General features: G+C 33.2%; 1 protein-coding gene and 1 pseudogene across 4 annotated transcripts in view; one reads left to right on the forward strand and one right to left on the reverse strand.

The window, feature by feature from the left end:
* Nucleotides 1-8,145, forward strand: part of LOC114491469 — a 30,513-nt pseudogene extending 22,368 nt beyond the window's left edge.
* The window catches only part of MIPOL1 (mirror-image polydactyly 1), a 308,179-nt gene that overhangs the window by 89,725 nt on the left and 206,231 nt on the right, over nucleotides 1-12,223 (reverse strand). The gene's annotated exons all lie outside the window — the stretch shown is intronic.

Genomic DNA, 12,223 nt, shown 5'->3' on the forward strand with positions numbered 1-12,223 from the left:
CAGGAGAACTGCAGTCTAATCATATATTCATCATACAAATAATTATTTAGCATTTCCTATTATCTGGACAGTAAATTAGATACTAGAATAAGAATTCAAATAGGACAGAGTCTCCATTAAGGTAATTTTTGTGAATAATGTGAGATTAGGGTTAATGTTAATTTTAAAGATTTTAGTAATTTTTAGAGAGAGGGAAAGGGAGGAAGCAACATTGATGTGAGAGAGAAACATTGATTGGTTGCCTCTTGTACATGCACCGACCTGGAACTGAACCAAAAACCCAGGCTTCTGTGCTGACTAGGAATTGAACCAGAGATATTTTGGTTTGTGGCATGATAGCCATACAAGTGAACCATACCAGTCAGGGCAATGTTAATTTTTTATATATAATTATTCATGTGTTCTATCACTATTTGTTGAATAGACTTTCCCCCCCTATGAACTGACCTTGTCTTCATTGTTCTTAATAAACAAACCATCCATCCAGTCTGGGACTCTATTTTATTGCAATGATCAATGTGGTCTTGTATCGTTTCACCATTACCAGCTCCTTGTTATCTGGAACTTTATAAAATATATTTTAAAATCAGCATAATTCCTTCAACTGTTTCTCTTATAAAATTCCTTTGGTGATTCTAAATCATTTGCATTTCCATATAAATTTTAGAATTAGCTTGTTAATACCTATAATAAAGGGTGATATAATTTTTATTAGGACAGTGTTAAATACACAGATCAATTTGGAGAGAATGAGTATCTTAGCAGTATTTAAGACTTAGAAAAGTCTTAACCATTTACAAACAACTGTGTTTTTCTATTTTCTTAGAGCTTCCATAATTACTGTTAATAACCTTTTGTAGTTTTCAGTGTAGTGTTAAATTCATCCTTAAATTTTTCATAACTTTGGATGTGACAGTAAAAGAAACTAAATTTTGAAATTTCATTTCCCAATTGTCCATTGCTCATAAATCAAAATGCAATTGATTTTTGTATGCTGACCTGAATTCACTTATTCTAGTATTTTGGGGGGACACATTTTAATGTATACAGTCATACTCTCTGTGAATAATAGCACCTTTATTCCTTTTCAACTTTTAATGATTACTTCCTACAGGAAGCCGAATTGAAATGGTCAGTGGACATCCTGTTCTTGTCTTACATAGAAAGCACTGGTTCTTTATCATTAAATATGATAACTCTTAAGTTTTCCCCTAGATGTTCTTTGTCACACAGATTGAGCAACTGAACTGAATTTTATCATGTTTTTTTTCTGTATCCACTGAGATAATTTTTTTCTTTTACATTGCTAAGATGAATCACATTGATTTTTAAATGTTAAACCAAAGCTGCATTGGCATAATGCACTATACCTTTTTATATGTTGTTGGATTCGATTTCCCAGTTTTTGTTGAGGATTTTTGAGTCTACGTTCATGAGAAACACTGACCTGTAGTTTTACGTCTTCACCTGGTTTGTTTATTTATTTATTCCTCACCCAAGGACATTTTTTCAGGAAGGGACAGAGAAAAACATTGCTGTGAAAGAGCAGCATTGACTGGTTGCCACCCGTACATGCCCAGATTGGGGGATCATATATGTCAGCACTGGGATCCAGCATGCAACCAAGGTACAAGCACTAAGCAGGAATAGAACCTGCAGACCTTTGGTTATGGGACATTGCTCCAACCAAACGAGCCACACCAGCCACAGTCTGCTTTTTATACTAGTGTAATATTCATATCATCAACTGAGTTGGGAAGTATTCCTGTCTCCTTTAGTTTTTGAAAGAGTTAGTAGTAGGATTGTTATTATCTTTCTTAAATGGTTGACAAAATCCACCAGGAAGACACCTGGGCCTTAAGTTTTATTGTAGAATGTTTTCAATTACGAATCCCATCTCTTTAATAGGCACTGGGCTGTTCACAGTTTCCATTTTTCCTTATGTTATTTATGAGTTTATTTCTAGACTCTCAGTTTCATTTCATTTCATTTTTCTAGAGGTCTGTCCTTAGGCTAGTATCATACTCTTTTGATTAATGTAGCTTTGTCATATTTTTAATTGAATTTATTGAGATGACATTGGTTAATAAAATTATATAGGTTTCAGTTTTACAATTCCATAATACATATATTGCATTATGTGTTCATCACTTCAAGTTAAGTCTCCTTTCATCACCATTTATCTTTTCTTCACCCTCTTCTGCCTCTCCCCACACTCCTTTCTCTTTGGTAATCACCATAATATTGCCTCTGTGTATTAAGTTTTGAGATTAGGAATTGTCAGTGCACTTTGTTTTTTTTCAAGGTTATTTTTGCTGTGCAGGGTCCCCTGCCATTCCATACACAATTTCTACAAAGACATGAACTATGTTGAACTTAAAAATCAATTTGAAGAGTATTGCCATCTTAACAATGTAGTATTCTGACCCATGAATATGGGATGTTTTTCCATCTAAATCTTTAATTTTTAAAAGAATGTTTTAAAAATTAAAGGTAAATTTTTCACTTATTTAAAAATTTATTCCTAAGATTTTACTCTTTCTGATGCTATTGTAAATGTTGTTTACTTGAAATTATTTTTGGATTGCTCATTGCAAATGTATAAAAATACAATTGATTTTTGCATAGTGATCTTTTATTCTGCAACCTTACCAAACTTACTAGTTCTAACAGGGTTTTAGTGGACTTGGGGGATTTCCTTTATAAATGATGATGTCATCTGTTACAGTTTTACTTCTTCTTTTCCAATCTGGAAGCCTTTTATTTCATGTTCATGCCTAATTGCCCCTGCAATAACTCTAGTACAACGCTAAACAGAAATGGTGAAAGTGGACTCCTTGTCTTGTTTGTGATTGAAGGAACAAAACAACCGGCATTTTATTGTTAAATATTATGTTACTTATGGGTTTTCATAAATGCCCTTTCCCAGATTAAGAATATTCCCTCCTATTCCTAGTCAGTTGAGGTTTTATTTCTTCAAATCATGAAAGGTTGTTGGATATTGTCAAATGCTTTTCTGTATCTATTGGGATGATTATATGGGTTTTGATTTTTATTTATTTTACTTATGCATCATTTTGTTTAGTTTTATATTAATGTGTATGTGATATGCACATAAATGTGACTGTCAATTTTATATGTCAACCTGGTTGGGCCACTTGACCAGATATTTGGTCAAACATTATTTTAGATGTTTCTGTGAAGGTAGTTTCTGGATGAGATTAACATTTTTTTTTGAGGCATAGGAATTGTTAACCAAAAAACATGGCATCTATCACAAATATGTAAAGAAGGATGAGATGGTGAAGGTGGAAGTGGAAATCATTTTGTCAGTTCCTTTGTTGAGCTTCACATTCTGTAACCCAGATGACACCTTTAGGGAATTTTTTGGTAAAGGAGACTCATTTACATTTGATTACTACAAAGACCCATTTAAGGGCTTTTTGGGGAATCAGAAAGGCTCCCATGCAAGCAGGAGCCAGGACAGAGGGTAATTTTTCTCCACCTTTGGTGGATTTCTGTCATCTGGAGGCAAACTTTCTTCTTTTGACACAGGATTTACTTCCTTTGGTTCACTAGATCATGGTAGCCTCACTTCATTTTCTTCTAAGTCATTTGGTGGAAGTGGGATGGGCAAATTCAAATCTACATTGACTTGTAAATCAGTTAATGGCAGAAAAATCAGCACAAGGAGATTGTCAGTATGTCAAAGAGTAGAAGTTGAAGATGTCCAAAATTCTTTATTAAAAAATAATTTCTCTATTGTATTTTTTATTACCATTTAGTGCCCTTATACTCTCCTACCCCTCCGCCACAATCACCACACTTGTCTGTGCCCATAAGTCCTTTTTACTCAATCTCTCTACCATCTACACTCCTCTGCCATCATCCTGCAGATGTCATCCTGCATTAGCTGTCATCCTGCTATCAATGAATATGTCTTTCTTTTGCCTGTTTAGTCTGTTCATTAGATTCCACATATGAGTGAAATCATATTGTATTTGTCCTTTCCTGCCTGGTTTATTTCACTTAGCATAATGCTCTCCAGGTCCATCCATACTGTTGCAAAGGATAAAACTTTCTTCTTTTTTTATGGCCAGTATTATTCCATTGTGTGAATGTCCCACAATTGTTTTATCCACTCATCTACTGATGGATGGACACTTGAGCTACTTCCATATCTTGGTGATTGTAAATAATGCTGCAATGAACATAGGGGTTCTTACTTTCCTTTGAATTAGTGTTTTGGGTTCCTTCAGATATACTGCCAAAAGTGGGATTGCTGGGTCAGAAGGCAGATTCATTTTTAATTTTTTGAGGTACCTCCATACTGCTTTCCACAGTGGTTGCACCAATCTGCATTCCCACCAACAGTGCAAAAGGGTTCCACAACTCACCACCACTTGTTTGTTGACTTATTGATAACAGCCATTCTGATAGGTTGGAGATGGTATCTCATTGTGATTTTTATTTGCATTTCTCTGATGATTAGTGATGTTGAGCATCTTTTCATATGTCTACTGGCCATCTGTATGGGAGAAGTGTCTATTCAGGTCCTTTGTCCATATTTTAATTGGCTGGCTTTTTTTTTGGTATTGAGTTTTGTAAGTTCCTTATAAAATTTGGATATTAACCCCTTATCAGATGTATCAGCAAATGTGTTCTCCCATTCTGTGGGTTGTTTTTATTTTGTTGATGGTTTCCTTTGCTGTGAAAATACTTTTTAGTTTGATGTAGTCCCACTGGCTATTTTTCTTTTGTTTCCCTTGCCTGGAAAGATATATCTGATAAAATATAGTGACGAGCTATGTCTGAGATATTGCTGCTTATGTTTCCTTCTACAATTTTTTATGGTTTTGGGTTTGACATGTAAGTCTTTAATCCATTTTGAACTTATTCTTTTGTGTGGTGTAAGGTGGTCTGTTTTTATTTTCCCAACACCATTTCTTGAATAAACTATCTTAAACCCATTGTATGTGCTTGCTTCCTCTGTCCAATATTAATCGACTATAATGGTGTGGGTTTATTTCTGGTTCCTCTTTTCTGATCTATTGATCCATGTGTCTGTTTTTATGCCAGTACCAGGCTGTTTTGACTTCTATTGCCTTATATATAGTTTGATATTAGGTAGCATATTTCCTCCAATTTATTCTTCTCAGGATCACTGTTGCTACGTGGGGTCTTTTGTGGCTCCATATACATTTTTTAAATATTTGTTCTAGTTCTGTGAAATATGTCACTGGAATCTTGATAAGAATTGCATCGAATCTATAGATTGCTTTGGGTAGCATGGGCATTTTAATAATGTTACTTCTTCCTATCCATGAATATGGTATATGCTTCCACTTATTTCAATGTCTTATATTCCAATTACAGGTCTTTTACATCCTTGGTTAGATTTTTTTGCAGGTGTTTTGTTCTGTTTGAAGCAATTGCAAATGGGATTTTTAAAAATTTCTCTTTCTGTCAGTTTGTTATTGGCATATACAAATACAACTGATTTCTGGGTATTAATTTTGTATCCTGCTGCTTTCTTGAATTCATTTATCAGTCCTAGTAGTTTCTTGGTGGAATCTTTGGGATTCTGTATGTACCATATCATGTTGTCTAAAGTTTTACTTCTTCCTTTCCAATTTGGATGCCTTGTACTTCTTCTTCTCTGAGTGCTGTGGCTAGAACTTCCAGTAATATTTTGAATAAGAGAGGTAAAAGTGAACATCCTTTGTTGTCCTCCATCTGAAGGGGAATGCTTTTAGTTCTTGCCAATTGAGTGTGGTGCTGGCAGTGGGTTTGTCATAAATGATCTTTATTATGTTTCAGTATGTTCCCTCTATTCCCACTTTGCTGAGAGTTTTCATCATAAATCTATGCTGGATTTTGTCACACGCTTTTTTTTGCATCTATTGATATGATGATCATGTGTATTTTAGTCTTCATTTTGTTTATGTGGTGAATCACATTTATTGACTTGTGAATGTTGTACCATCTTTGCATTACAGGAATAAATCTCACTTGATCATGGTGTATGATCTTTTTGATACATTGCTGTATTCTGTTTGCTAATATTTTGATGACCACTTTAGCATCTATGTTCATCAGGGATATTGGCCTATAATTTTCATTTTTTTTGTAATGTCTTCATCAGGATTTGGAATTAGGATATTACTGGCCTTGTAAAATGAGCTTGGGAGCTTTCCTTTCTCTTGACTTACTTTGAAATAGTTTGAGAAGGAGACATGTTCTTGTAATGTTTAGTAAAATTTACCTGGGAAGCCATCTGGTCCAGGGCTTTGATTTGTTGACATTTTTTTTTTAAATTACTGCTTCAGTTTCACTGAGTGGAATCTGTCTATTCAGATGCTCTGATTCCTTGTGATTTAGTTTTGGAAGATTGTACATTTCTAGGAATTTGTCTGTTTCATCCAGATTGTCCAGTTTGTTAACATATGGTTGCTCATAATATTTTCTTAAAATCCTTTGTATTTCTTTGTTGTAGATTATTATTTGTCTGCTTTCATTTTTTATTCCATTTACTTGGTCCTCTCTTGTTTTTCTTGGTAAGTCTTGTTAAAGGTTTATCAATCTTGTTTATCTTTTGAAAGAACCAGCTCTTGGATTCATTGATATTTTGTACCATTTTTTTAAAGACTCATTTATTTCTGCTCTGATCTTATTTTTTCCTTTCTTCTTCTCAGTTTGAGCTTTGTTTGTTGTTCTTTTTCAAGTTCCTTTAAATGTTAAGTTAGATTGTTTATTTGAGCTTTTTCTTTCTTTTTTTTTGAGATAGGCCTCAAATGCTATGAATTTCCCTCTTAAGATTGCTTTCCATGTGTCCCATGGATTTTGGATTGTTGTGCTCTCATTTTCATTTGTTTCACTGTATTTTTTTATTTCTTCCTTGACCTCATTGCTGGCTCATTCATTGTTTCATAACATGTTATTTAACTTCCATATCTGTGTGTGTTTTTTAGTGTTCTTCTTGTGATTGATTTCTTGTTTCATCACTTTGTGGTCAGAGAAGATGCATGATATGATTTCAATCTTCTTAAATTTATTGAGACTTGTTTTGTGTCCCAACAGGTGGTCTATACTAGAAGACGTTCCACGTGCACTTGAAAAGTATGTATATTCTGTTGCATTGGGGTGAAATGCTCTGAAGATATCAATTAAATCCACTTGATCTAGTGTGTTGTTTAAGGCTGCTGTCTCCTTGTTGATTTTCTGTCTGAAAGATCTATCCATTGAAGTCAATGGGGTGTTAAAATCTCTGACTATGACTGTATTTCTGTCGATCTCTCCTTTTATGTCCATCAAGATTTGCTTTACATATTAGGTGCTCCTATGCTAGGTGTATAAACATTTACTAGGATTATATCCTCTTGCTGGATTGTTCCCTTTATCACTATGTAGTGTCCTTCTTTGTCTCTTAGCCTTGGTTTTAAAGTTTATTTTGTCACATATAAGTATTGCTACCCCATCTTTTTTTTCCATTTGCATGAAATTTCCATTCCTTGTTTTTCCATCCCTTGTTTTTAAGTCTGTGTGTATCTTTCAATCTGAGGCAGGTCTCTTGGAGGCAGCATATATATGGGTTTGTTTTCTTATCCATTCAGCTACTGTCTGTCTTTTGGTTGGAGCATTTCAGCCATTTGCTTTTAAGGTGATTATTGATAACAAGCCCGTTAACATTTGTTGCAGTACTGGTTTTGTGTTAACAAATTCCTTTAGCTTTTACTTGTCTGGAAAGCTCCTTACTTCTTTCATTTTAAGTGGTAGCTTTGCTGGGTAAAGTAGCCTTGGTTGTAGGTCCTTGTTTTTTTTATCACCTTGAATATTCACACCACTCTCTTCTGGCCTCAAATGTTCCTGTTGAAAAATCAGGTGACATTCTAATTGGTGCTCCCTAATATGTAACTACCTGCCTTTCTCTTGGCAACTGTTAGGATTCTCTTAGTTTAAGTCTTATCATTTTAATTATGATGTGCCTCAGAGTAGGCCTCTTTGTACCCATCTTGTTTGGGATTCTCTGAGCTTCCTAGACTTGTGTCATTTTTCTCCACCAGATTAGGGAAATTTTCAGTCAAATTTCTTTTAAGAGTTCTTATTTTCTCTGTATCTCATAGATACACACTGGAGTATTTATAGATGAAATAGTATGACATATGGATTTACTTAAAATACCAGAGCATGTACATATGTGCATGAGGGTGTGGACAGAACAAGACTGACCAGGAGTTAATGTTTTCAGGAGCAAGTGATAGGGACATGAGGAGTTCATTCTGTCTGTTTTTGTATCCACTCAAAATTTAAAAATTCATTTAAGCTTTTAAAATGCTTTAAATTTTATATAAATTACAAAGTATATTTTTTAGTATATTGTTTTTAATGTTTTAAAGAAAAATTACCAGATTCCCAAGGCTGTATGTCTCCAGGAAACACAGACTTAAAATTAAACACATGTCAGCATTCAAATTCTTGCAACTTTCTTTCATCCCTATAATGTAACATGATATGCTCATTACAACTTCTTCATTTTTGCTTACTTATACGGATCTTCTAGACTGGAATGCTCTTCTTTTGCCTCCTATCTCTCTATCAGAATTCTATTTGTTCATACCTCAATTCCCAAGCATTTCATGCAACTCTGTCTATTTCAGTCTACAGTAATTTCTCCCTTTTGTGACTTTCCAATGTAATACCAAATTATTTTATTTAACAGCATATAATCTTAGTTTGCTCCTGGTGAGTATATTTTTCTTTTTACTTAATTATAACTTATTTAAGTGTAGCAATTGCATCTTATTTTTTGTTATTCTATTTTCCACAGGAGACTGCACAGTCTATAGTAAAAAGTATGCTCTTATTAAACTCATATAGGACTGAAAATGGTTATTTGGTTAATGATTACTTGTAAGTATGGTTAATGTTACAGTAGTGATTGTGCTAGAGCACTGATAAAACAACGATATCAATACTACAACACACAAGTAAAAATAATGAATGTGTGGATAAAATTACTTTCAGGCATAGTATTTACCTTTTGTAGTCTGATATATGATCTAATGCTGAAGCTTAAATGTTTTAAAAGAAATTCAGAAGTAGTCTATTTATAAATCAAGACATTGACTGTGGTTGTAATCTGGATAGTTTGGCTGAACACAGACAAAGACTGTTGAACTCCGAAGCAGGTCAGATCCTATTATCTTTTTAACATGTGTTTCACCTGGTCTCTGAGGTGTGTTTTATGTGATAAACATATCAAGCATATCCAAATCAGGAAATAATGCTGAAGTACCAGTTTTGCCTCAGCAGTAATTCCGAGACAAGCAGGGCTTGGGGGAAGCTGTTTAGTAGCTGGAGTAAAAGGCCCAAGTAGCAAATAGCTTAGGTAATATTTGTACTTCTACAACTGGCCCTGATGTGACCTAGGGCAAGTTAGTTCAAAGCTGTGTTTCAGTTTCCTCATCTGTAAAAAGGGATAATACCTTTCAAAGATGTTGAAGGGATTAAAGAAGGTTAAGGTATGTAGGGAAATCCACGATGCAAGACAGAAAAAATTAGAAACATTGTTTTAAATTTACATCCTTATTATTTTCCCTGGTAGATAGATTTTATACAAGAAAGCAGGAGAAATGGTATATTTTGAATTTACACTCTATGTTTTTAAAAAGATATAAGAAAAGTAAAAATATTAATTTTCTAATTCTAAGGTCTCTGAACATTAAAATGTTCCCATGTGACTAAACAACTCCGGAAAATAACTGGTTATACAAAAAGGGCCAACTGTAAGTTCAAACACATCATTTTGACTAAATATTTTTCCAAGTAACGTACAACAACAAAAAGATAAGCCCTCTAATTCCAGTGAAAATTTTTACTAATAAAAAATAAAATAATTCCATACTGCAATTACAATATTGTATTTTGAGCCAAAATGCTAAAAAATATGGGAATGTATTAATAGAATCTCAAAGAAAAGTGAATGACAACTCAGTATAAACTCTGCATAGCAATTATAATAACAAAAGTTGACATTTATTAAATATCTAAGTCTGGACTTGTTTTTGACATGCATTATTTCATTTTTTTCTCAAAAATAGTATGAGGCAGATATTACTACAGTTCTAATTTTACAGGTCAGGAAATTGAGGTTTGGAGAGGTGAATTACCAGAATCTTCACCATCTGTCTTCTTGCAGTGTTAGTTCTGTATTAAAACACTATACTGGCTGGAACGGGAGTAGGGGGGAGAAAACTGTACTTGAACAATGACTGAAATAAAAAAAAAACAAAACAAAACACTATACTGTACCAAAAGAATGAATGCAACATAAAAATTTTACAAATAAAAATATAAACAAAGGCCTTATTAAATGACATTGAGAAATAGTTTTCTTTATGCAAATTATAATTTAAGTCTATTTTTGTCACCTGTTAATCATGTTACTGATTATAAACCAAAAAGAAATATCTATTAAAAATCAAATCAGGACACAAAAAACTACCTGACTTTTTGGTTCCATCTTAGTTTTCAGGTAAGAGTAGAATAAGTAGGTAAGTGGTTATTTCAATTCTGAATTATATGCAACAAAACAAATATACAAAAAAACAAGTGAAAGCAAACCAAACAGAATCAGAAAATGTATACAGCTTAATTATGAGTCAACAATGTGTTTGACTTCTTAGAACTTCTTTTCTAAATTGATGTTTTAGAAAATTTTTTTACAGTTCAAAACAGCAAACTGAGCTTGATAGGTCAACTAAACTTTTCATGGATTAAAGTGAATTAAAGTAGTTATCAGATCAATAATGTTTAATAAAACTAAGCTAACAAAAATCCCCAGGCTTTTAAATTTCTTGATTGTTTTGTATAGAAACTGATATTGTTTGTTTCTGATCTGATCAGAACCAATCATAAAGCCCTTACAAGCCCAAAGGGAAAAGACATACTGAACAACAACATTTGAAACTTAACAGCTAAACAAAATAGTAAATTAAACCCTAATAAACTCAGAAGTTTCATAAGTATCTTGAAATAGTAAGAGGAACAAAATATTTTTATACTGACCTGAGCTCATGAAACAAATTTTTGTTTGGAATTATGGGAAAACTTTTAATTAAACCTATTTTTACCTTTGCAAACTTTTGGAACATCAATTTAAACTTCAGAGAATAACTGCTTCATGATTTAGAGAGTGCAAACTCTAGCTATTTCACATATAACTGAGCCAGGAATATTTACACTTCTAAATGTCTAACTGCAGGTAAACATTTATCCTTTTGGGAGAGGCCCAGGTGGAAGGGGCCCATGGCAAAATGACAATGTTAAGTCCGGGATATCTGACTGTACTGCCCGTGCTACCAAGTCTTAAAAATATTGCTGGATCATCATTGTGCTCAGTCAATATTTGCTAAGCTCTTTATGACAACAGTGGCATTAGAAAGTTTATAGAAATCAAGAGTAGCTGAAAGATCTCCCCGTTTACTATATCTTTTCTGTATTCTGTATATTAACATTGTTATGTATTGTTTTTACAATTAATCAAAACAAAGGTCTTCAATTATTAGCTATTATTTCCATTTGTCAAATATTTTATAGTTTAGATTCAATAAAATTTTAATGATTGTAATAACACATATATGTCTGGTATAGAAAGCAAAGAGAAAGATTTATAATTCAAATATGCTAAATAAATCTAGTTTGCTGAGTGAAGTCTCTTGAAAAATAAAGGAATTTTCTCCTATCATCATTTCTGACAATAATGTTCACAGGATTAAAGCTCTTTTTTTTAAGATTTTATTTATTTATTTTTAGAAAGGGAAGGGAGGGAGAAAGAGAAAGAGAGAGAGAGAAACATCAATGTGCAGTTGCTGGGGGTCATGGCCTGCAACCCAGGCATGTGCCCTGACTGGGAATCGAACCTGCAACACTGGATTAAAGCTTTTTAAAAGCCACTCTTGTCCTCCATAACCTATTTTGGGCCCCTGCTTCTACCAAGTACTAGAAGAATGTTAATGTTATAATACCTCTTTTAAAGTTGGAAGCATTTTTCTTAACAATTTATTTTTAAAAGTATTTGAATTTATAAAATGTAAAGTACTTTAAATATAGTATAAAATATTTGGTAAACTTAAACGTGTGGTTATCATTTATAGGTATTTAACTCATAATGTAGGTGAATCTGCTTTGGATTGTTATTCCCTTACATATTTCATCATTTTTG

Source organism: Phyllostomus discolor, chromosome 1 (assembly GCF_004126475.2).
Source record: "Phyllostomus discolor isolate MPI-MPIP mPhyDis1 chromosome 1, mPhyDis1.pri.v3, whole genome shotgun sequence".
In the NCBI taxonomy this organism is placed as follows: Eukaryota; Metazoa; Chordata; class Mammalia; order Chiroptera; family Phyllostomidae; genus Phyllostomus; species Phyllostomus discolor.